We start from the raw sequence: 26,835 nt of genomic DNA, 5'->3' as shown, positions 1-26,835 counted from the left end.
ATCACCACTCAGAAAATTGGAGTATTAATATATATAAATCAAACACTCTCAAATCACCTTACAAGCTTTTAAGAGGTAGGATAATAACTATAGTATTTAACACAATAATTTAAGACATCTTAAAAGTCAATTCCGGTTTTTTAAGAGGTCATTAATGATAAAATAAATCTAAAGCCCAGCAAAAACGTTACATCATTTCTAACTTGACCCAATTTTCTTAAACCAAGTGTTCTTCATTCATTTCAATATCTGGTTTTATGGATAGTCAAATATCTTCTTAAGTTCAATTCCAGCTAACACTGATGATTTTTTCACTGATAGATGTTTTATGAAAATGTTAAGACTCAGATAGGAAGAATGTAAACACAGATCAATTAGATAGGCTTTAACAAGAATTAATCTTTCTAAAATATTCCAGTCTCTTCTTTTAAGCTGTAATTAACACATACAATTTATCTCTATCTACAAATATAAATTATTTAGAAAAACTACATAAGGTAGTAAATGAAAAAATGTCAAAGATAAACGAGTAATATATACTTGAGGAGAAAGATTAAGAAGAGGCTCAAAGGAAAGACAGTAGACAGAGTATTTCTGAGAAAACTTGGATTCAGTGCATTTGCTCTTACTTTATACTTCCCGTGAAACAGTGGAATAATAAATGGTCTTTGATTTAGGATCCCCTACATGATTTGGGTTCAACTAACCTTTCCTAAGGGCAGTATTGTAGACCAGGTATGACAGTAGGCACATTTACACAAAGAAGTAACTCTGATATTATAAATCATCAGCATTTGAAATAAAACCCAAACCAATTCTCTAAAAGCTATCAATTCAGTACAACTGCATACCCAGAGTGGTACACAGTACTCAGAGAAACAATAAAATATAAAGATGATCTAATTCTTCAAAAACTTGACACCTTATTGTAAAGGAAGAAAAAGATACATCATTCTAAATTATTGGAAACAAAAAGGTACATGATATGACTTTAAACTATTTCAACAGAAAATAGTTTCAAGAGGAATCTACGGAGGAGGATAAGTCAACGGGTGGGAGTCATCAGGGAGGGTATGAAGAGATGATAAGACTTGAGAAGAGATTTGAAGAAAGAATGAACAGAAATCACACAGCCATGCCACAAGAAAATGGAAAGCAAAAGTCAAACACAAAACAACATGTTATAGGCACAAAAAGCATGAATATTGGTGGGGAAAGGCTGGTAGATCACAGAATACTTAGAATATCAAAGCAGTTGGAACCAAATCTAAAAGAAAAGGCAGGCTTTAGAGATTTCAAGTTAAGAAATACAAAAAAATTAAAAGCTATTCTTAAAAGATTCATTTGGGCCTGGCGTGGTGGCTCACACCTGTAATCCCAACACTTTGGGAGGCCAAGGCGGGTGGATCACTTAAGGTCAGGAGTTCGAGACCAGCCTGGCCAACACAGTGAAACCCTGTCTCTGCTAAAAATACAAAAATTAGCCGGGTGTGGAGGCATATGCCCCAGCCACTGGGGAGGCTGGGGCACAAAAATCACTTGAAACCAGGAGGCAGAGGTTGCAGAGGGCCGAGATAGCGCCTCTGCACTCCAGCCTGGGCTACAGAGCCAAGATAGCACCTCTGCACTCCAGCCTGGGCTACAGAGTAAGACTCTGTCTCAAAAACAACAACAAAAACAAAACAAAACAAACAAAGAAAACAGTGCATAATAGGGACAAAGGCCAAGAGACTGAGGAACTAATAAGAGAGCTTTGCACTATTCTCAAACAATTAAAGTCTCCTAGGGCAGAAGAAAAGGCCATGATTGTAAGGTTTCCCCAGCCACGTGGAACTGTAAGTCCAATTAAACCTCTTTCTTTTGTAAATTGCCCAGTCTTGGGTATGTTTTTGTCAGCAGTATGAAAATGGGCTAATACAGAAACGTGACAACTAAATGCAATATGGGATCCTGGAACAGAAAAAGGACATTTTAAACACACATGTCCATAATTCAGTTAACAGCACTGCACCAATATTAATTTCTTAGTTTTAATAACTGTACTATAGTTCTATAAGCAAGATGTTAATATTAGGGAAAGAAGGGTGAAAAAAACATGAAATAATTATCTATTTTCTCTTTTAACAACAGCTGTTTTGATACATAATTAAAACACCATACAATTCCTCAAGTAAAGTATACAATTCACTGGTTTTTGGTATACTTACAAAGTCACACAACCATCACATTAAAGTTTAGAACATTTTTATCACCTCCTCCCCAAAAAACTCATAATCATTCATCATTCTTGATTGCCCCCTAAGCTCCTCAAATCTAGGCAACCACAAATCTACTTTCTGTCTCTATAAATTTGCCTATTCTGGGCATTTCTATAAATAGAATAATATAACACGTGCTCTTCGGTGTCTGGCTTCTATCAGTTATCGTACCTTTTCCAAGGTTCATCCGTGTTGTAATATGTGTTAGTGCTCACTTCTTTTTATTGCCAAATAATACTCCATTCTATATATATATATATATATATATATATATATATATATATGCTTTAAACTTTTCCATAAGTTTAAAGTAATTTCAAAATAAATTTTTTTAAAGAATAGAAAAAAAAACACTAGTCAAAAACGTAATGGCTAAGAATTTCCAAAATTAATAAAGGACATTAATTCTCGGCCGGGCACGGTGGCTCACGCTTGTAATCCCAGCACTTTGGGAGGCCGAGGTGGGCGGATCACAAGGTCAGGAGATCGAGACCACGGTGAAACCCCGTCTCTACTAAAAATACAAAAAATTAGCCGGGAGTGGTGGCGGGCGCCTGTAGTCCCAGCTACTCGGAGAGGCTGAGGCAGGAGAATGGCGTGAACCCGGGAGGCGGAGCTTGCAGTGAGCTGAGATCACGCCACTGCACTCCAGCCTGGGTGACAGAGCGAGACTCCATGTCTCAAAAAAAAAAAAAAGGACATTAATTCTCTAACTTAACTTGTAATACAAATAAGCTTATATCTAAATACATTATAATATGACCATTAAACACCAAAGACAAAACAACAATCTTCAAAGTTAAAGGGAAAAAATACAGACTACCTGCAAAGGAACAATTGAGAATAATATTTTCTTTCTTTCTTTCTTTCTTTTTCTTGAGATGGAGTTTCACTCTTGTTGCCTGACTGGAGTACAATGGTGCAATCTCGGCTCACTGCAACCTCTGCCTCCCAGGTTCAAGCAATTCTCCTGCCTCAGCCTCCCAAGTAGCTGGGATTACAGGCATGTGCCACCACACCCAGCTAATGGTTTTTTTTTTTTTTGGATTTAGTAGAGATGGGGTTTCACCATGTTAGTCAGACTGATCTCAAACTCCCGACCTCAGCTGACCCACCCACGTCAGCCTCCCAAAGTGCTGGGATTACAGGCATGAGCCACCATGCCCAGCCAACATTTTTAAAATTAAGATGAAAAGACCATACAATAAGATCTTAAAAGTGCTGAGGAGCAAATGAAATATTCTCAAGGACAGACTATATGATAGACCACAAAACAAGTCTAAAAGAATTCATAAAAATGGAAATCATATCAAGTATCTTTCCTGACCACAATGGAATAAAACTAGAAATCAATAACAAGAAGAATTTTGGAAACTATACAAACATATGGAAATTAAACAACATGCTCCTGAAAGACCAGTCAATGAAGAAATTAAAAAGGAAAGTTAAAAATTCCTTGAAACAAATGAAGAACACAAACATACCAAAACATATGAGATACAGCAAAAGCAGTACTAAGAAGAAAATTGATACCAATAAAGTGCTTACATCAATAAAGTAGAAAAAGTTCAAACAAACCACCTAACAATACATCTTAAAGAACTAGAAAAGAGCAAATCAAACCCAAAATTAGTAGAACAAAAGAAATAAAGATCAGAGCAGAAATAAACGAAGACTGAAAAGCAATAAAAAGATTAATGAAACGAAAAGTTGGTTTCTTGAAAAGATGAGTAAAATCAACAAACCTTTGGCCAGACTAAGAAAACAAGAGAGAACACTCAAATAAATAAAATCAGAGAAGAAAAAGGGGACATTACAAAAAACATTCACAAAATACAATACCACAAAAATTCAAAGGATCATTAGAGAAGATTATGAGCAACTATAGACAATAAATTGGAAAGCCCAGAAGAAACAGATAAATTCTTAGACACATATGGCCTACCAAGATTTAATCAAAAAGAAATCCAAAGCCTTAATCGGCCAATAAAAAGTAGTGAGATTGCAGCTATAACAAAGTTTCCCATCAATAAAAGCCAATAATCTGATGGCTTCATTGTTGATTTCTACCAAACATTTAAAGAAGAACTAATATATCCTACTCAAATTATTCCAAAAAATAGAAGAGGAGGGAATACTTCCAAATTCACTCTATGAGGCCATTATCACCCTGATACCAAAACCAGACAAAGATACAATAAAAAAAGAGAACTACAGGCCAATATCTCTGACAAACATAGATGCAAAACGTCAACAAAATGCCACCACAACAAATTCAACAATACATTAAAAAGATTGTTTCTCATGATCAAGTAGGATTCATCCCAGGGATGCAAGGATGGTTCAACATATGCAAATCAATCAATGCAATATGTTATATCAGAATGAAGGTCAAAGACCATATGATCATTTCAACTGATGCTGAAAAAGAATTCAATAAAATTCAACATCACTTCATGATAAAAAAAAAAACTCAAAAGAAAAAAACTGGGTATAGAAAGAACATACCTCAACACAGTAAAAGCCATATAAGACAGATCAACAGCTAGTAGAATACTGAATGGGGAAAACTGAAAGCTTTTCCATTAAGATATGGAACAAGACAAGAATACCCACATTCACCATTATTCAACATAGTACAGAAAATCCTAGCTACAGCAATCAAGCAAAAGAAAGAAAGGGCATCCCAATAAGAAAAAAATAAGTAAAATTATTTTTATTTCCAAATGATATGATCTTATATTTAGAAAAACCTAGAGACTCTACCAAAACAAAATTAGGACCATTAAACTCAGGAAAGTCGCAGAATACAAAATTAACATTCAAAAATCAGTGCATTTCTATATGCCAACAGTGGACAATCTGAAAAAGAAACCAAGAAAGGAATTCCATTTACAATATCTACACATAAAATAAAATACATAGGAATAAACTTAACCAAAGAAATGAGAGATCTCTACAATGAAAACTATGAAACGCTGATGAAGGAAAATGAAGAGGACAACCAGAAAAAACAAATTGAAAGATATTCCATGTTCATAAATTGGAAGAATCAATATTGTTAAAATGTCCACATTACTTAAAGCAATCTATAGATTCAATGCAATCGCTATCAAAATAACAATTACATTCTTCACAGAAACAGAAAACATAATGCTAAAATTTATACAGAAACATAAAGACCCAGTATAAGGAAAACCATCCTGAGAAAAAACAACAAAATTGAAGGAATCACATTATCTGACTCCAAGTTATACTACAGAGCTATAGTAACCAAAACAGCATGGTATTGGCATAAAAACAGACACATAGACCAATAGAACAGAATAGAGAATGCAGAAATAAATCCACATATCTGCAGTGAACTCATTTTTGACAAAGGTGCCAAGAACATACCCTGGGAAAGGACAGTCTTCAATAAATGGGTCTGGGAAAACTGGGTAACCATATGCAGAAGAATGAAACTTGACCCCTATCTCTCACCATACATAAAAATCAAATCAAAATGGATTAAAGACTTAAATCTAACACCTGAAAGGATGAAACGACTACAAGAAAACATTGGGGAAACATTCTAGGACATAAGTCTGGACAAAGATTTCTTGAGTAATACCTCCAAAGTACAGACAATCAAAGCAAAAATGGACAAACAGGATCACACATCAAACTAAAAAGCTTCTACACAGCAAAGGAAACAATCAACAAAGTGAGGAGACAACCCACAGAATAAGAGAAAATATTTGCAAACTATAAATTTGACAAGGAATTAATAACTGGAATAAAAATGGAGCTCAAACAACTCAATAAGAAATAATCTAACAATCCACTCAAAAAATGGGCAAAACATCTGAATAGACATTTATCAATAGAAGACATGAATGGTTAGCAGGTATATGAAAAATGCTCAACATCATCAGAGAAATGCAAATTAAAACTACAATGAGATATTATCTCACCACAGTTAAAATGGTTTTTATCCAAACGATGGGCAATAATGAATACTGGTGAGAATGTGGAGAAAGGGGAACCCTCATACACTGTTGGTAGGAATGTAAATTAGTACAGCCACTATGGAGAAGACTATGGAGTTTTCTAAAAAAATTAAAAATAGAACTGCCATATGATACAGCAGTCCCACTGCTGAATATATAAATAGATCCAAAAGAAAGGAAATCAGTACTTCAAAGAGATATCTGCATTCCCATGTTTACTGCAGCACTATTCACAATAGCCAAGATTTGGAAGCAACCTAAGTGTCCATCAACAGATGAATGAATAAAGAAAATGTGGTATATACACACAATGGAATATTATTTAACCATAAAAAAGAATGGAATCCTATCATTTGCAACAACATAGATGGAACTAGAAGACATTATGGTAAGTGAAATAAGCCAGGAAAAGACAGACAAATGTTTCATGTTCTCATATGTGGAAGTGTTTAAAAAAAAAAAAAAAGAATATAGGGGTAGAATGATGGTTACCAGAGGCTGCAAAGGGTGGCAAGGAGCTGGGGAATACAGCAGAAATGATTAATGGGTACAAAAATACAGTGCAAATAAGGGCTAGCATTTGATAGAACAATAGAGTGACAACAGTTAACAATAATTTATTTTATATTTTCAAAATAACTTGAGAGTATAACTGAAATGTTCCAAACACAGATAAATGATAATGGTTGAGGTGATGGATACCCCAGTTACCCTGATTTGATCATTACACAGTGTGACTATATCAAAACATCACATGTATCCCATAAATATATACAACTATTATGTACTCATAACTAAATTTTTTAAATTTTAAATATTGAAAATAATAAAAATAAAAAACGATTTACTTATTCAGAGACAAGGAAAAAACACTTAACATGGCTTTCAAGGTTTTTCATGATCTGCCTTCTATCTATTCCTCCAGTCTCATCTCTTCTGCTAGTTCCTTGACATCATATTTGTTTAATAACTATTATTCATATTTAATGTTAGAAAAATAAGGAAAAGGAATATATACATTTTATTTACCCATGTATCACCATTTTAAACCACTATTTCTTATATATGGGAAAGTTTTAATAAATAAATGTAAAATTATAATGATGAAATAACTGTTCCTGTGAGAATTTTTTCCATATAACTCAATTAAATTTGTTAGACTATAGTTTGTATAGTTTAATGCTTGCATTCTTCCAGATATAACATTTTTTCCTTTCAAATTAAAAAAAAGCTGTCTATTGCCATTCTTTGTAAAGCACATTCAAGTTTAACTTAAAATAAATATTAATTTAATTCTGTGAAAATTAGTTGAATTATTAAAAATGCAAATCAGTGGGTATGCAGTGGTTTTTAGATTAGGAATTTAAAAAGTGCTAAGGAACCTGCCAGCCTACAATGCTAAATCTACCATTGAATAGTAGGGGCAAAACATGTAATCAATCAATCAATCATGAGGGATAATACCTAGAAATCATCCACATATAGCATACGAACATTTATGTATGAATGACTCAGAATGTTCTGCTTAGTCTGTCTATAAAATACTGAAGAATTAATCTCATCCTAAGTGTTTATATTATGCATACTTTGTTGCTGGGGAAGAATGATACTTTTCCCATGTCATTCTTCCACAAGAATCTTACCAATTTCCCATGTTATTCTTCCACAAGAATCTTACAAACACTAAACAGTATAGATTAAAGAAGACCTTATGCAGTGTGGTATGCTGGGAAGAGCACATTTTAAAGTCAGAAATCCAGGTCTCTGATTTGGTAGCTGTGTGACTATGGTTAAGTCACTAATTTCCCTCAAACTGTTTCCCCAGCTGCAAAATGGAAATAATACTAGTGACACCTGCTCTATGTACAGCACAAGGTTACCAGTAAAGCCCATATGGAGACAACTGTACATCTACTTTATACACTGAAAAATATAGTTATTGTTGTTATAACCAATAGAAAAAAAATAGTAAACCTCAGAAGAATCAGAGCCTTACCTTCTAATTCCTGTGCTGTAAAAATGACTTTGTTCTTTTGCAGAGGAACAGAGAGCTATCTCCTAATTTTACTTTCAAAAGCTATTTCTAGAAATTCCTGAGAACAGCCTACTCCTTTTGTCCTGATTCTTTACTCCAACAGAGGGAAAGCTTTATAAAAAACCTTTAGGCTATGAAAACTGCCTTATTTGCCCTTTTCATAATGAAGGCAAAAGAAACTGCCTTCACAATTAAAGGACTCAAGTCATCATCACGCAGTGAAGCCCTCTTAAGCTAATTCAGCACACACAATTCATAAAACAGGATGCTTCTGTTACCAAAACACAATAATGGGATAAGAGAGAGTTTGAAGAGACACAATCAATGGAGCAGAAACAATGAGAAAAATAACATTCTTTCTTATCCTAATAATATAGGGTTAGGGGTTGTTAAGTATTTAAAAAAATGACTAGCACAGGTTTATTTAAGCAATTCCACAGCCTTTTAATGTCTGAGACTAGTTTATTATCAAGGCAGCATTGTAGGGAAAAAAGAAACAAATAGATCTAGATATTGAGGTACCTTTTTAAACTCACTTATAATCTAAATGACAATAATTCTGATGATTTTCTAATATAGTTGAACAACTTTTGTCCTGTTCATGGCAAAGAATATAGATGAACATATCTAAATCCCAAACTATGCCTTAGAGAATCAAAAATATTTGGACTTGTTGTAGTAAAGCTACTCTCATATTAACAACCCTTAACATCACCATGACATTTCCAAAAGAGGTGTAACAGAGACTTTTTAAATTATTCTGTATTTCTGAAAAACTATTTGGCACTTTGTAGTACATACTTATAATTCTAATATCTGAATAGAACAGGTTTAGAATTGTGTGACACAAGCAAAAACAGAGATAGTTATTAAACAGATTGATCTAGACTATTAAGCCACCCAAGAGACTCGCTACTCAACAGCCAGAGATGTTAGGTTTATTTTTTATTCCCCCAAGTGAGAAATTACAGGTGCCTAAGATACTTCCACAAGGAACAGTATCTTCCAATGCAAACTCCATTGATTTCTCATTCAGAAAGAATGACACAAAGAACTCCCTATAGGGACATTCACTTTTCAGTTTTGCTAGATTCTGTCTGCATGATTATCTATTTTTTGGTGGACATTCTTCCAGGATGAACTAGCAAATTCATAAGGAAGAATATGTCAAAAAATCCCTTGACAAGAAAATGATTAGTGCTTTATTCCCCCAAAATAATCAGAGGAAATTTTTTTGTAACGGCCCCTCCTTCCTCTTTTCTAATAGAGGTTAGACTCCAAGATAATAAAGGAAAATAACAGAAATTCAATCAACATAGCTTAAGACTCATAAATCAAACTACTGGGAAGTTGTTCAACAGATACAAAATTAAAAGTAAAGCAAAGTGAGTATTTACTAGCAACAAGAATAAAATATCATCCACCTAAATGTTAAAAAGGGCTAAACAGGCTGTAAGTGTACTGTAGAAAGAGACTGAGAAATACAGTTTACTGTCATTTCATATTTAAAAATCAATATGCTGCGTATCAAAAATAATTGATGAATTAGGCAGTCAATTCAGAAACACTAAGAACACTTTAGAGCGAAACTTTAAACTTCGAAGATAAAGTTTTTAGGAATACCTATTGAGTTTAGTCCACTTTACAAAGATAGAATTCCATGAATGCATTTCTAAGTAACCAATGTTGAGAGTTCCTGAAAGATAACCTGATTACATGTTCAATGAAAATGATTCTTCTATCCTCCCACCCCCACCCTATGTATCCACAGACCTGGGGATAACAGAACTGATGAATTCTTCATGGATAAACAATAGGGAAGATCAGTCTTTTAAGTCTGAGTGGCTCACACAACTAACTACAACTCCCTAATAACAAGGAACAAACATGCCTGTGGTCCCTTTTCATAGAAACAAACAAGTTGCTTCTTAGGAAAATCAAGACTAAAGACAAAACCTATAATCTACAAGTTCAAGAGAGAAAAAGGAAACTTTTTAGTAAAACTTCTTAGGAATTACTTTGCTCTTCAGTGCTAGAAAGCTAGTGAATCACAACAAAAATTCCCCCAAGCAAGGTTTAAACAAGGATAAACAAGATTTTTCCACCCAAACAAACGCAGCATCAAGCACAGTGCTTGGCATAAAAAAGCACTCATCTCAAAACAAATTCATGAACACATGGTGGTAACTGATCTATCACCAGCTAGGACAGGGCAGGGCACATTTTCTGTCAAGGGCCAGAGAATTAACATTTTAGGTTTCAAGGGCCACATAGTCACTATTACAACTACTCAGTTCTACCACTGTAGCAAGAAAGCAGCCATGGACAATACATAAACAAATGAGCATGGTTGTGCTCCAATAAAACTTTACTTACAAAAAAAGGTAGTGGGCTGGATTGGAAGAGTCTGCCATTGTTTGCCAACTCCTGAACTAGACTATGTGATTATTAACTGGATACAGCTTAGCAATTAGATTAGACCAATGCTTCTTTAACTTTAATGTACACTTGAATCTCCTGTGGTGAAAGGATCTCATCACACTACAGATTCTAACTCAGTAGGTCTAGAGTAGAGCCTGAGATTCTTGTTTCAAGCTGCCAGGTGACACAGAAGCTGCTAGTTATAAAACCACACTTTCAGCTACCAGATATTAGACTTTATTAGTGAATTTACTTTAAAATTTCAAAACGGGTACGAAATTAGAAATGTGACAGCAATAAGCCCTGGATTTTACTTGAATTGTTCCAATATCAGGAATTCTGATGTGCTGCCGTCATAAAGCAGTCAAATTCACAATGAATTCCAAAGTTTAACCTTCTGCACTGCTCTTCCACTTAAAAGAGGCATGAAGATAAAAGTCAGAACATTTATGCAGACATCTGGTTTTAGAAACAGGGACATCATATTTTCTAATCCCTTTCTTTACAGATAAAGACGATAGATGGAAAAAAAATTTAATATACCAATGGAACTAAATAATAACACATCGCCCCCCGACCCCCGCCACGAAAAAAAAAACTCAAAACTCTTTCATGGTTTTCAACTTTATTTGAAGGTAGTAACTTTTGAAATTATTCCTACAAAATACGCAAAGGAATAAGTTTCCACTAGAGATAGATAAGACGAACCCTGACACTTAAACCAACTTAAGGTTACCTAATATTTTCATAAGACTAATTATTTATCTTTATTCTTCAGTTCAAGAAATGTGAACTGAGCAACTGCTATGTACCAAGTACTAAGCTGGGCACTTTGCGGGAGGAGGTCAGTTGCTAAAACATACTTTCTATCTTCAAGGACCTTAGCATCAGGTAGTAGAGACTGATACATAAACATGCATTACAAAACCTTGTGTTAAGAGAAACTGCAGAAGTTTCATACTAGATCAATAGAGGGGGAAATTACCTGGTTAAGGAAGAGAACAGAGATGAGAAAGAAGTTCCTGGAGAAAATAATATTAAAGAGCAATTATGTACCAGACACTTTGTTGTGTCTTTTTAATTTCCAATTGTACCAATTTAAATTATGCCAATTAAATCATATATGATAAAAGAAAATCAAGTTTAGAGCATGACTGAAGGTAGGAGTCTTTAAACACTTTTTGCTCACGCAACTCCTAAAAAGTTTTGAAAAATCATGTAAATTGGCATTTAAAAAGTATAAAGACTGCAAAAGATTTGCTTTCTAACATATGGTAAATACTTCCATTTTAAAATAAAATTGCTATAACATTCTATTAAGTTTATACAATTAGATAAAATGCCATAGCAATTTTATATCTACCATCATCCATTTCATAAAATCCATATAAAAAATGCCTCTAACACTCCAAAATTGTATAGATTTTCTCCCTCGACAGTGTATTTCTGTCATGTGACAATCCTGCACTTGTACCTCCTAAATCTATAAAAATAAAAAAATAACAAATAAAATAATACAATGTTTTGAAAAACAAATTGTATTTCTATTACAGTTATACTTCATAATTTTATTCTAATATATTTAATGGTACAGAGTCTGCTATTGGTCACCTCTCACATGCCTCTATAACAAAAATAACTTTATAAATTAAAATTATTTTTATTTCTTATGACCATAAGGCTAAGAGTTTTTTTAAATTTTGATTTGCATCATTGTTATGATTATTGCTAATATACAATTAATCAAAACATAAATATTACAAATATTGGTAAGTAATCACCAAACATAAAAGGTTTAAAAAATCAGAAATGGTGTGGTCTCAGTAGAAGAGCAAGATGGTTCCTTGATAAAAAATGCTTCCCCAAAAATCAATATTTTGAACCGTCTCTTTGTTCAATGCCCTGAAATTTTTATACCTGAGAACAATGAACTAAGAAAGATTTACAAGTAGAGATATGCCTTCTTTTTGTGGAGTAGAAGAGGCAATTATGAAAGGATAGTTGGGAAAGGAGAAACAGTTTAATCTAAGGCAGATAAATGTCAGGGAAGAGTACGTAGTGAAGTTGAAGATCTGGACATGTAGTTACTAAAACTAACATGGCTGCCTATCCCTTAGAAAGTCTTCAAATACCCCATGTACACGAGTTTGTAGACCATGACTTTAATGATTTTTTTCATTGCAAATTAAAGACGCTAACTCTTTGGACCCAAATCTCTTGAGAGTACAGCAAAACCAAAGCTGTCCTAAGCAAATAATAAAGAGTCCAAAATTAAAACTATATGTAAAAACTCCACAAGTGTAAGTGAGCTATTAATGTTGGTTAAGTTATTCCCAGAAGTCTACATTAAGGTTGACTGACTATATTAGAATACCCCAGAAAAACATCTATAGTATAACAATAGTTTAAAAAACAGAAAAAAAAAAAAAACAGAAAAAGTTTTAAGAAAGCAGACAGTAACTATTGGGGGAAAGGAGAGGATAGACGGTTGATTTCCACAAGAGTCCACATGCTGTGGAAAATATATTTCAAAAGAAGAGGAAACAAAGGGCACCAAGAAGAAATGTTAGCAAAGTAGAAGAACCAAGAAAGGAGAGGATCCTGGAGTCTAGGAGAGGAGGGAGATGTCTATATGGAAAGCTTTTCATGGCTCTTTTCACTCAAGAGAAGTGAAGGAGGTACTGGAAAAGTATATTGGCTTGGCCATTAATAAAATCCTTTTTTATATTTTTTTGTCCAAATTAAAAACAAAGCACCTTCTGTTTAAACTGCTTGCCTATTATAAACTGAGAGTACAGAGAAGTAATGCCTCTTTTTTCTCAATTCTTTTCAAACCTAATTGTCCATTTCACCAGAAATGCAAATCTACCCAATAATAAAGACACTTGCAAAGATAAAGATACAAAAACATTTATCACAGTATGATTTATTAAAAAAATAATAATAATAACAGAAACAACTTAAGTATCCCACAACAGGAAATTCATAAACTACAGTACAGCCATGTGTTCACTCAATTAGATGTCAAAAGTGGATTATCAACATGACATAGTGCCCCTGGTAAACTGCTGGCTGAAAAAACAAGTTGCAAAAGAATGTGTACAGCATGAATCCTTTCTCATTATACATACACAGTGGTTAACTATGTGGTTTATAGTGATTTTTAACCTTCTTTTCTTCCCCTTACAGGTCTCAGAAAATGATACCCCAAAATGAAGGTCTCAGAAGCAGCTCTCTCTGACCTTAGCTTACCCTCTTGTCTCTGACCCTTCCATCTTCCAAGAGGCTAGCCACAGCAACTAGAATCCCAGGGAAACCAGAACCCTTTTCCCCAAAGCCAGCAATAAAATCTAAAAATATTACTCTAACCCTCCCCACCACCTTTCTGTGTAAAAAGTGGCCATAAAGAAACTACCTGACCTACATTGTTGACTGTAGGCCATGAGACCCCTATTCCAGAAAGGGTCCTGACCCAGACCCAGAAGGAGGGAATGCATGCTTAGAGAGACCAAGAAGAATTCAACTGGACAGGACTTGCTGCGTTTCCCCAGTCTATTAGCATCAAATCACGCCCATTTTGTCCAGTCATATTTCTACATGGCCGCCCATACTTTCTTGAAGCTAAGCATACAAATAAACTGTTTCTCCTGTATCTCTGGATCTTCATCTGAAGGATTCCACACCATGTAAAACTATGATCAAATAAATTTGTATGCACCTATTTATCTCCCTTTTTGTCAGTGATTTTCAGCAAACCTTCAGAGAGCAGAAAGAAAGTTTTCCCTTAGCTCCTACCCCCCATAATTTCTGACTTTCCTGTCATATACATAGAATACTTGAGTCACACTTTAAATGAAATATACTCAGTTTATGAATTTGATCCTTAATCATTTTTCTATAATTAAAATTAATTTTATTTTGCTCTTCACCCTATACCTTACATGAAAACTTTATTTTCACATGACATCTAAAATTATTGTCTTCTCTTTTAAAGACATTTGGCAAAGTGATCATTCTTTCATAAGAACTGACATTTATGTTTTTTCTATTCACTCACTTAAATTTTGTTTTACAGGGAAACTTGGAAGTTTACTATAGCTGTTCTTATTTTACAAAATAAAGCCAAACCTCTTCTACATGGAAAACCTAATATAATTCCAAGGATATCTTACGTACTCTTATTGCCAAGCATGATTATCGCCCCTCCTTCCCCAAAGCATAATCCAGGAATTAACAACTATTCTTGTCACACCAACTAAATATATGGCTGGTGGTAACTACACAATCCATAAACACACACCAGGAAAACAATACTGCATGAAGCTAAAAAAAAAAAAAAAAAAAAAAAATCTGGGCAGATGGACTAAACAGCTTATTGTAGGTTCTCAAATAAAATAATAGCAGCATTATAAGAATTTAGACTTAACATACTACAACGTGCATGAACCTTGAAAACATTATGCTATGTGAAATAAGCCAGTCACAAAATACCACATACTGTATGATTCCATTTACATAAAATGTCCAAAACAGTCAAATCTATAGAAACTAAAAGTAGATTATTGGTTGTGTAGGGCTGGGGTAGAGAGAGATGAAGGATTGGGAAGGTAGTAGCTAAGGAATGCAGAGTTCCTTTTGGGGATGATGAAAATGTCCCAAACTTATTTGTGGTGAACTCTGTGGAAAAACAACTGAAATGCACGATTAAAATGTGTGAACTGTATTATACATAAATTTTATCTCAATAAAGCTATTTACCAAAAATGCTTGCATTTAGCATGGTTCTACTTGACAGATGTTTTGGAATCAGAGAAATCTAGGTCAAACTTTGCCCATACCACTAAGTAGCTATGTGACCCTGGCCAGTCTCCACATCTGTAACATGAAAGGTAATACTAATAACAACCTTACAAAGTTACTGTCAAGATGTTTATAAAAAGACTTGGCACAGTATTTGGCAATCGGTAAGCACTAAAATGTCTTCTCTTGGCATCAGTATTAAGATTACATTCTGTTAAATTAACTCTTTAGCTCAGGGTAATTTTCCAACAATGAACTGGACATTGGACCACCATCCATTTTCAGAATTAGGCTGAATATGTATCATTAGAATTCAACTTACATGGCAATCACTCTACTTTCTACATTAATCAACACCATTTCTGGAGTTTAACAAGCCTTGCTACATAGGGTACTCATTTGGCATCTGATTCATCCAACACAGCCAAGTGTAGTAATCATGAAACTCCCATAACATTGTTTGAAGAAGGCTCCCAGGCCTAATATTAGAATTAAATAGATTTTAAAAGCTCTCATTTCTCCTTCACTCTCTTTAATCCTCACAATTATGTAGTGGGCTTTTGGCTGCAAAAACAGTTTGGGGCTGGAGCTGACAAAGTCCAGTGAGAGGGAAAGAGGAGCAACCAGATGTTGGTTGTTTCCATCTAGGTTGGCTCTGGTTTTAAGCTTTAAGAAAGAGAATAAAGGACATTCGGAAGTTTCTTTTGATTCTGTGCAGCCTAATCTCCAGGAGGTGAAAATGGCAAAACTGGGCAAAAACTTCACACAGAAATAAAGAGTATGCATTTCTCCACAGTGATTTCTTAGTTTCAGCCCTCAGAAACCTAAGTGTAGCCACAGATGAATGCACAGGGCACACGAGGCTGAGGAAGTGCTCTCCAACATAATGACTGAAACAGACATATTCTAGCCTGGAATCCCTGAGAAATGTGCCTAAATGTCTAACTTGAGTCTAGAAGATGTCTGAGCACTCTTCCTTACAACTCCGCAAGTCCATACTAATAGAAAGTAAATGTAAGTTTCTAGTACAAAAACTCATAATAAACATTTGAGATTTCCTTCTATTTTCACATTTATTTCAATGCATCATATAGTTTAACCTCAGATAACTGTAACCAAATCATCAATGATGCTTATTATGTTAGCATTTGCACACAGTTCACATTTAGTACATAAATGAAAGAATCAGAAATTAAGTTACATGGTCAACAATGTTTTCCAAAACAAATATGAAGACACATATAAAAAAACTTATATCCTATGCAGAAGAGCTTATAGGGAAAGCAGCACTCCCATATAATACAGGTAGGAGTCCATATGGGAGAAATCTTTATAAACGGTAATCATACATCCTTGGACCAGCAGCCCCATTTCTAAAAATTTATTATAAAGAAATAATCAGAGATATGTGCTATGGTTTAGCTCTAAAGCTGATCACTGCAGCACTGTAGATGACAGTAAAAAATTGGAAACAATCTAACAAAATATCCATCAATAAAGGACTAGTAAATGGACAATACATGGCATGTACAATGATATACCACGTGCCATATATATATATATATATAGAGAGAGAGAGAGAGAGAGAGAGAGGAAAAGATGCATAAAATATATCAAGAGGAGAAGAATCAGGTTCTACTAAATATGTTCAGTACAATCTCGTTTCTAAAAATACGCATAGACATACAGACATGTACAGAAAAAGGCATGAAATTATATATGGCAAATTATTATAAGAGTTATATCTAGATAGTGACATATGGGTAATTTTTTGCTTCTAATTCTGCTAATCCATATTTTCTGATTTCTGAGCATCAAATATGTGTCATGTAATAAAAATACTTTAAAAACCAATATGCATATTCTAACAAGTAGAAATTGATTGAGTCAGTGAGGGAAGGATTGTGAAATTAGACATTTTCTGGACAACTCAAAATGTCTCATAAACAAGCAGACACTGAAGTCTCATAATAAACTCTGCCCTCTATTAAGGACTAGGACTAGAGATTATGAAAGAAATCAGAAAGGGATTATGCCCCCAAAGTAGCTCACAGAAATACAAACATGGAAATAAACATTTATAGTAAGTCAAGTTGTCCAATATAGAAGGAAGCATGAAATAAAAAGAGAAGGACACAAACCTGAGGGATAGGAAAATTTCACGAAACAGAAACAAAAATCACTCAATAAACCCACCACATTAACTTCACTATTAACTTAACAATTAAAAAATATCTCACTAATAATACTAATTTTACTGATATTCTCAGATTAGTTTAAATCCTCTAAATACCCAAAGTGACTTTGATCTCTGCTTTGTAGATTTAATCACAACTGCAAATAGGTAAGTGTACCATCAATGGTTAGATGAGGCCAGGTACAGTGGCTCACACTGTAATCCCAGCACTGTGGGAGGCCAAGGCAGGCAGATCACCTGAGATCAGGAGTTTGAGACCAGCCTGGCCAACATAGTGAAACCCTGTGTCTACTAAAAATACAAAAATTAGCCGTGTGTGGCGGCACATGCCTGTAGTCCCAGCTACTTGGGAAGCTGAGGCAGGAGAATTGCTTAAACTTGGGAGGCAGAGGTTGCAGTGAGCCAAGATCACACCATTGCATTCCAGCCTGAGTGACAGAGTGAGACTCTGTCTCAAAAAAAAAAAAAAAAGCTAAATGACCATTTGGTCAGACAGCCAACTTAGGATGGAAATTTCCTAAAGGTTAGAACCATGTTTGCCCTTTATCTCATTATAGCTCTAACATCTAAAAGTGCCTTATGCACAGTAGGAACACAAATTTTAGTTGGAGAAATAAATATGAATGATTAAATAAAAATAAAAATGGTCAGTTGACTAAATGGCCATCTGGGTGGTTTCTACTTTAGGGCCATTATGAATAATGCTATGACTATTCATACATAGGTTTTAGTGTGTAGTTTATATAGTTGCACTTTTCTTGGGCATATTCCTAGAAATGGGCTTTTTGGGTCATATAGTAACTCTATGTTTAACTTTTCAAGGAACTGGAGTTGGCTTAGAAAGCACGTTCACTTGCCTGGCCCAAGGTTGTATTTCATTTCTAACTTAGAATCATTAACTTAGAATCAAACCCTCTTTTAATCAGCAGTTGCTGACTCTAAACCCTAACCAGTCCTAAGTGGTTCTTAAATTTTCCATCTCCAACTCTAAGCCATTATTTTTCAATCCTTTATTTATTAAGTGGCAGCCACTACTAGTAGCACACTAGAATATATGTGTATTTCATTAGATGCTGTATACATGAACTATAGAGAAGGAAAATCTAAGAGTTATTGGTCTAGAGGAGGTAGAAAGAAAGATCAAAATACAAAGATTTTTAAAGAGATAATAACAGAGAACTTTCCAAACCTAAAGAAAGATAACAATATTCAAGTACACAAAGGTTATGGAACACCAAGCAGCTTTAATCAAAATAAGACTACCTCAAGACATTTAAGAATCAAACTCCTAAAGGTTAAGGATTTTTAAAGGATCCTAAAAGCAACAAGGGAAAAGAAACAAATAACATATAAAATCGTTCCAATAAGTCTAGCAGCAAACTCTCAGTGGAAACATTACAGGCTAGGAGAGAGTGGCATGACATATTTAAAGTGCTGAAGGAAAAAAATTTCTATCCTAGAATAGTATATTCAGTAAAAATATCCTTCAAATATGAAAGAGAAAATAAAGACTTTCCCAGACAAACAAAATCAGAGGGATTTCATCAACATCAAACCTGTCCCACAAGAAATGCTAAAGGAGTTATTCAATCTGAAAGAAAAGGATGTTAGAGAGCATTTGGAAATCATCTGAAGACACAAAATTCACTGGTAACAGTAAGTACAGAAACAAATATAGAATATTATAACATTGTAATTGTGGTATGTAAACTACTCATATCTTGAGTAGAAAAACTAAAAAATAAAGCTATCAAAAATAATACCAACATTTTTTAACACATAGACAGTATATAAGACATAAATAGAAACAACAAAAAGATAAAAAGCATAAAGGACGAAGTTAAAGTGCAGAGTTTTTATTAGATTTCTGTTTGTTTTTACAGAGTTAGGTTCTCATCAGTTTAAAATAATGGGTTGTAAGATGTTATTTGCGAGCTTCATGATAACCTCGAATCAATAACCCACAGGAGATATATAAAAAATAAAAAGTAAAAATTCAAAATATATTACCAGAGAAAATCACTTTCACAAAGAGGAAGACAGGAAGGATGTATGGTAGAGAAGAACCACAAAAAAAAACCAGAAAACAATGAACAAAATGGCAGTAATAAGCCCTTACTTATCAATAATCACATTGAATGTAAATGGCCTAAACTCTGCAATCAAAAGACAGTGGCTGAAAAGACTGAAGAAACAACATTCAACTGTTTGCTGTCTACAAGAAACATACTTAACCTATAGAGTCAGACATAGACTGAAATTAAGGGGATGGAAAAGATAGTACATGCCAATGGAAACCAAAAAAGAGCAGGAGCAATGACAAAACATTTCAAGACAAAGTCTGTAAAAAGGATAAGGTCATGATATAATGATAAAGGGGTTAATGCAGCATGAGGATAAAAAAACTATACATATATATGCACCCAACACTGGCATACCCAGATATAAAGGCAGATATTATTAAAGCTAAAGTGAGAAACAGACCCCAAGACAATAATAGCTGGAGACATCAACACCCCACCTTCAGCATTAGACAGATTATCCAGACAGAAAATCAACAAAAAAAATGTAATAAGCACTACAGAACAAACAGACCTAATAGATACTTACAGTGCATTTCATCCAACAGCTGCAGAAATGCACATTCTTCTCCTAAGCACAGAGATCATTTTCAAAGATAGACCAAAGGTTAGGCCACAAATAGTATTGTAAAGTTGAAAAAAAAAATCATGTAAAGTATCTTTTCTGACCACAATGGAATAAAACTAGAAATCAACACCAGGAATAACTTTGGGAACTATACAAACACATAGATATTAATCAATATGCTCCTAAATGACCAGTGGGGTCAATAAAGAAACTAAGAAGGAAATTTTTAAATTTCTTGAAACAAATAAAAATGGGAACACAAGATACTAAAACCTATGGGATACAGCACAAGCACTACTAAGATAGAAGTCAACAGTAATAAGCACCTACATCAATCAAGTAGAAAAACATCAAATAAACAGCTCAATGATACACGTTAAAGAACTAGAAAAGCAAGACCAAATCAAACCCAAAATTAGAAGAAAAGAAATAACAAAGATGAGAGGGGAAATAAATAAAATTGAAGTCAAGAAAACAATACAAAAGATGAAAATGAAAAGTTGTTTTATTGAAAAGATAAACAAAACTGCCAAATCTTTAGCCAGACTAAAAAAATTAAAAAATTAAGAAAAAAAGAAAAAGAAGGCCCAAATAAAATCAGGGATGAATAAGGGGATATTACAACTAATACTGCAGAAATTCAAAGGATCAGTAGAGGCTACCAATGAGCAACTATATAACAATAAACTGAAAACCTTAGATGAAACTAATAAATTCTTATACACATACCAACAAGACTGAACTAGGAAGAAATCCAAAACCTGAATGGACCCATAAAAAGTAAGGAGATCAATGTCAAAAAAAAGTCTTCCATCAAAAAAAAAAAAGCCCAGAACCTGATGGCTTCACTGATGTAAATGGCCTAAACTCTGCAATCAAAAGACATTTATAGAAGAACTAAACATTTACAGAAGAAGTAAAATCAATCCTAAACTATTACAAAAAATAGGGGACACAGAAGTACTTTCAAACTCATTCTACAAGGCCAGTATCACACTGATACCAAAATCAGAAAAGATAAACAATTTTTTTAAAAAAAGAAAACCACAGGCCAATATCCCTGATGAAGACTGATGCAAAAATCCTCAGTAAAATAACAGCAAACCAAATTCAACAACATATTAAAAAGATCATTCATCCTAAGTGGTATTTATTCCAGGAATGCACAGATGGTTCAACATATGCAATTCAATATGACATATCATATCAATAGAATAAAGCACCAAAATCATATGATCATTTCAGTTGATGTTGGAAAAGTATTCAGTACAATTCAACATTAACATCCCTTCATGATAAAAAACCCTAAAAAAACTGGGTATAGAAGGAACATACCTCAACATAATAAAAGCCATGTAAGACAGGCCCACAGCTAGTATCATACTAAATGGGGGAAAGCTGAAATTCTTCCCTTTACAATCTAGAACAAGACTAAGGATGCCCATTTTCACTACTGTTATTCAACATAGAACTGAAGCCCTAGCTACACCAATTAGACAAGAGAAAGAAAGGGCATCCAAATTGAAGAAGTCAAATTACCTTATTTTCCAGTTGACATAATCTTATATTGGAAAAAAAAGCTAAAGACTTCAAATTCAGGAAAGTTAAAGAATTAAAAAAACATTAAAAAATCAGTGGCATTTCTATACACAAACAGTAAGTAATCTGAAAAAAAAAAAAACAGAGTAATTCCACATATAATACTTATAATAATAAAATACCTAAGTATAAACTTAACCGAAGAAGTAAAAGATCTCTACATAAAATAAAATAAAATGATATACCTCTACATAAAATAGAATACCTAAACATAAACTTAACCAAAGAAGTAAAAGAGATCTACAATGAATGCTATAAAACATTGATGAGAGAAACTGAAGAGGACACACACAAAAACAAATGGAAAGATATTCCATGTTCATAAATTGGAAGAATCAATACTGTTAAAACGTTCATATTATTTAAAGCAACCTGTAAATTCATTGCAATCCCCATCAAAATAACAAACACATTCTTCACATAAACAGGAGATATAATCCTAAAATTTATATGGAACCACGAAAGACCCAGAATAGCCAAAACCATCCTGAGCAAAAACAACAAAACTGGAAGAATCACATTGCCTGACTTCAAATAACATTACAAAGCTATAGTAACCAAAACAGCATGCTACTGGCATAAAAACAGACACATAGACCAATGGAACAGAATAGAGTAGCCAGACATAAATCAATATATCTACAGTGAACTCACTTTTGACAAAGATGCCAAGAACATACACTAGGGAAAGGACAGTCACCTCAATAAATAGTGCTGAGAAAGCTGGATAATCATATGCAGAAAAATGAAACTTGACCCTTATCTCTCAGCATATAAAAAAATCAAATCAGGGCCAGGCATGGTGGCTCACACCTGTAATCCCAGCACTTTGGGAAACCGATGTGAGTGGATCACCTGAGGTAAGGAGTTCGAGACCAGCCTAACATGGTAAAACCCTGTCTCTACTAAAAAAACAAAAATTATCTGGACATGGTGGCAGCCACCTGTAATCCACCTACTTGGGAGGCTGAGGCAGGAAAGTCACTTGAACCTGGAAGGCAGAGGTTGCAGTGAGCCAAGACCATGCCATTGCACTCCAGCCTGGGCAACAAGTGTGAAACTCCATCTCAAAAAAAAAAAAAAAAAAAAAAAAAAAAAATCAAATCAAATCAAAATGGATTGAAGACTTAAATTTTAAAAAATAATGGAGAACTACTCCAGGACATTGGTCTGGGCTTCTAGAAACAATCAACAAAGTGAAGACGACTCACAAAATGAGAGAAAATATTTGCAAACTACCCATCTGACAACAAATTAATACTCAGAATGTATAAAGGACTCAAACAACTTAATTGGAAAAGAATCTAATAACCCAATTAAGAAACAGGCAGGGGGTGGAACCAAGATGGCCAAATAGGAACAGCTCCGGTCTACAGCTCCCAGACTGAGCGACAGAGAAGACCGGTGATTTCTGCACTTCTGTTTGAGGTTCCGGTTTCATCTCACCAGGGAGTGCCAAACAATGGGTGCAGGACAGTCGGTGAAGCACACTGTGTGCCAGCCAAAGCAGGGCGAGGCATTGCCTCACTCGGGAAGCGCAAGGGGTCAGGGAGATCCCTTTCCTAGTCAAAGAAAGGGGTAACAGACGGCACCTGGAAACTCGGGTAAGTCCCACCCTAATACTGCGCTTTTCCAAGGGGCCTGGAAAATGGCACATTAGGAGATTGTGTCCCGCACCTGGCTCGGAGGGTCCTATGCCCACGGAGTCTCGCTGATTGCTAGCACAGCAGTCTGAGATCAAACTGCAAGGCAGCAGCCAGCCTGGGGGAGGGGCGCCCCCATTGCCCAGGCTTGCTTAGGTAAACAAAGCAGCCAGGAAGCTCGAACTGGGTGGAGCCCACCACAGCTCAAGGAGGCCTGCCTGCCTCTGTAGGCTCCACCTCTGGAGGCAGGGCACAGACAAACAAAAAGTCAGCAGGAACCTCTGCAGACTTAAATGTCCCTGTCTGACTGACAGCTTTGAAGAGAGTAGTGGTTCTCCCAGGACGCAGCTGGAGATCTGAGAACGGACAGACTGCCTCCTAAAGTGGGTCCCTCACCCCCAAGGAGCCTAACTGGGAGGCACCCCCCAGTAGGGACAGACCGACACCTCACTCAGCCAGGTACTCCTCTGAGACAAAACTTCCAGAGGAACTATCAGACAGCTGAATTTGTGGTCTCACGAAAATCCGCTGTTCTGCAGCCACCACTGCTGACACCCAGCCAAACAGGGTCTGGAGTGGACCTCTAGTAAACTCCAACAGACCTGCAGCTGAGGGTCCTGTCTGGTAGAAGGAAAACTAACAAACAGAAAGGACACCCACACCAAAAACCCATTTGTACATCATCATCATCAAAGACCAAAAGTAGATAAAACCACAAAGATGGGGAAAAAACGGAGCAGAAAAACCGGAAACTCTAAAAAACAGAGCACCTCTCCTCCTCCAAAGGAACGCAGTTCCTCACCAGCAACGGAACAAAGCTGGACGGAGGATGACTTTGACGAGTTGAGAGAAGAAGGCTTCAGACGATCAAACTACTCCGAGCTACGGGAGGAAATTCAAAACAATAGCAAAGAAGTTAAAAACTTTGAAAAAAAATTAGACGAATGGATAACTAGAATAACCAATGGAGGGAAGGGCTTAAAGGAGCTGATGGAGCTGAAAGCCAAGTATTGAGAACTACACGAAGATTGCAGAAGCCTCGGTAGCCAATGCGATCAACTGGAAGAAAGGGTATTGCTGATGGAAGATGAAATGAATGAAATGAAGCAAGAAGGGAAGTTTAGAGAAAAAAGAATAAAAAGAAATGAACAAAGCCTCCAAGAAATTTGGGACTATGTGAAAAGACCAAACCTACGTCTGATTGGTGTACCTGAAAATGACGGGGAGAATGGAACCAAGTTGGAAAACACTCTGCAGGATATTATCCAGGAGAACTTCCCCAATCTAACAAGGCAGGCCAACATTCAGATTCAGGAAATACAGAGAACGCCACAAAGATACTCCTCGAGAAGAGCAACTCCAAGACACATAATTGTCAGATTCACCAAAGTTGAAATGAAGGAAAAAATGTTAAGGGCAGCCAGAGAGAAAGGTCGGGTTACCCACAAAGGGGAGCCCATCAGACTAACAGCTGATCTCTCAGCAGAAACTCTACAAGCCAGAAAAGAGTGGGGGCCGATATTCAACATTCTTAAAGAAAAGAATTTTCAACCCAGAATTTCATATCCAGCCAAACTAAGCTTCATAAGTGAAGGAGAAATAAAATACTTTACAGACAAGCAAATGCTCAGTGATTTTGTCACCACCAGGCCTGCCCTAAAAGAGCTCCTGAAGGAAGCACTAAACATGGAAAGGAACAATCGGTACCAGCCACTGCAAAAACATGCCAAATTGTAAAGACCATCAAGGCTAGGAAGAAACTGCATCAACTAACGAGCAAAATAACAAACTAACATCATAATGACAGGATCAGATTCACACATCACAATATTAACTTTAAATGTAAATGGGCTAAATGCTCCAATTAAAAGACACAGACTGGCAAACTGGATAACGAGTCAGGACCCATCAGCATGCTGTATTCAGGAAACCCATCTCACATGCAGAGACACACATAGACTCAAAATAAAGGGATGGAGGAAGATCTATCAAGCAAATGGAAAACAAAAAAAGGCAGAGGTTGCAATCCTAGTGTCTGATAAAATAGACTTTAAACCAACAAAGATCAAAAGAGACAAAGAAGGCCATTACATAATGGTAAAGGGATCAATTCAACAAGAAGAGCTAACTATCCTAAATATATATGCACCCAACACAGGAGCACCCAGATTCATAAAGCAAGTCCTGAGTGACCCACAAAGGGACTTAAACTCCCACACAATAATAATGGGAGATTTTAACACCCCACTGTCAACATTAGACAGATCAACAAGACAGAAAGTTAACAAGCATATCCAGGAATTGAACTCAGCTCTACACAAAGTGGACCTAATAGACATCTACAGAACTCTCCACCCCAAATCAACAGAATATACATTTTTTACAGCACCACACCACACCTATTCCAAAATTGACCACATAGTTGGAAGTAAAGCTCTCCTCAGCAAATGTAAAAGAACAGAAATTATAACAAACTGTCTCTCAGACCACAGTGCAATCAAACTAGAACTCAGGATTAAGAAACTCACTCAAAACCGCTCAACTACATGGAAACTGAACAACCTGCTCCTGAATGACTATTGGGTACCTAATGAAATGAAGGCAGAAATAAAGATGTTCTTTGAAACCAACGAGAACAAAGACACAGCATACCAGAATCTCTGGGACACGTTCAAAGCAGTGTGTAGAGGGAAATTTATAGCACTAAATGCCCACAAGAGAAAGCAGGAAAGATCCAAAATGGACACCCTAACATCACAATTAAAAGAACTAGAAAAGCAAGAGCAAACACATTCAAAAGCTGGCAGAAGGCTAGAAATAACTAAAATCAGAGCAGAACTGAAGGAAATAGAGACACAAAAAACCCTTCAAAAAATTAATGAATCCAGGAGCTGGTTTTTTGAAAAGATCAACAAAATTGATAGACTGCTAGCAAGACTAATAAAGAAGAAAAGAGAGAAGAATCAAATAGATGCAATAAAAAATGAAAAAGGGGATATCACCACCGATCCCACAGAAATACAATCTACCATCAGAGAATACTACAAACACCTCTATGCAAATAAACTAGAAAATCTAGAAGAAATGGATAAATTCCTCGACAAATACACCCTCCCAAGACTAAACCAGGAAGAAGTTGAATCTCTGAATAGACCAATAACAGGTTCTGAAATTGTGGCAATAATCAATAGCTTACCAACCAAAAAGAGTCCAGGACCTGATGGATTCACAGCCAAATTCT

General features: G+C 35.3%; 1 protein-coding gene across 9 annotated transcripts in view; it reads right to left on the bottom strand.

Moving 5' to 3' along the window:
* Window positions 1-26,835, bottom strand: part of FOCAD (focadhesin) — a 319,501-nt gene that overhangs the window by 139,712 nt on the left and 152,954 nt on the right. The window lies entirely within an intron of this gene.

The sequence above is a fragment of the Nomascus leucogenys genome, chromosome 1a (genome assembly GCF_006542625.1).
Source record: "Nomascus leucogenys isolate Asia chromosome 1a, Asia_NLE_v1, whole genome shotgun sequence".
Lineage (NCBI taxonomy): Eukaryota > Metazoa > Chordata > Mammalia > Primates > Hylobatidae > Nomascus > Nomascus leucogenys.
The sequence above is the reverse complement of the archived record's forward strand: the minus strand, read 5'-3'. Positions and strand labels throughout refer to the sequence as shown.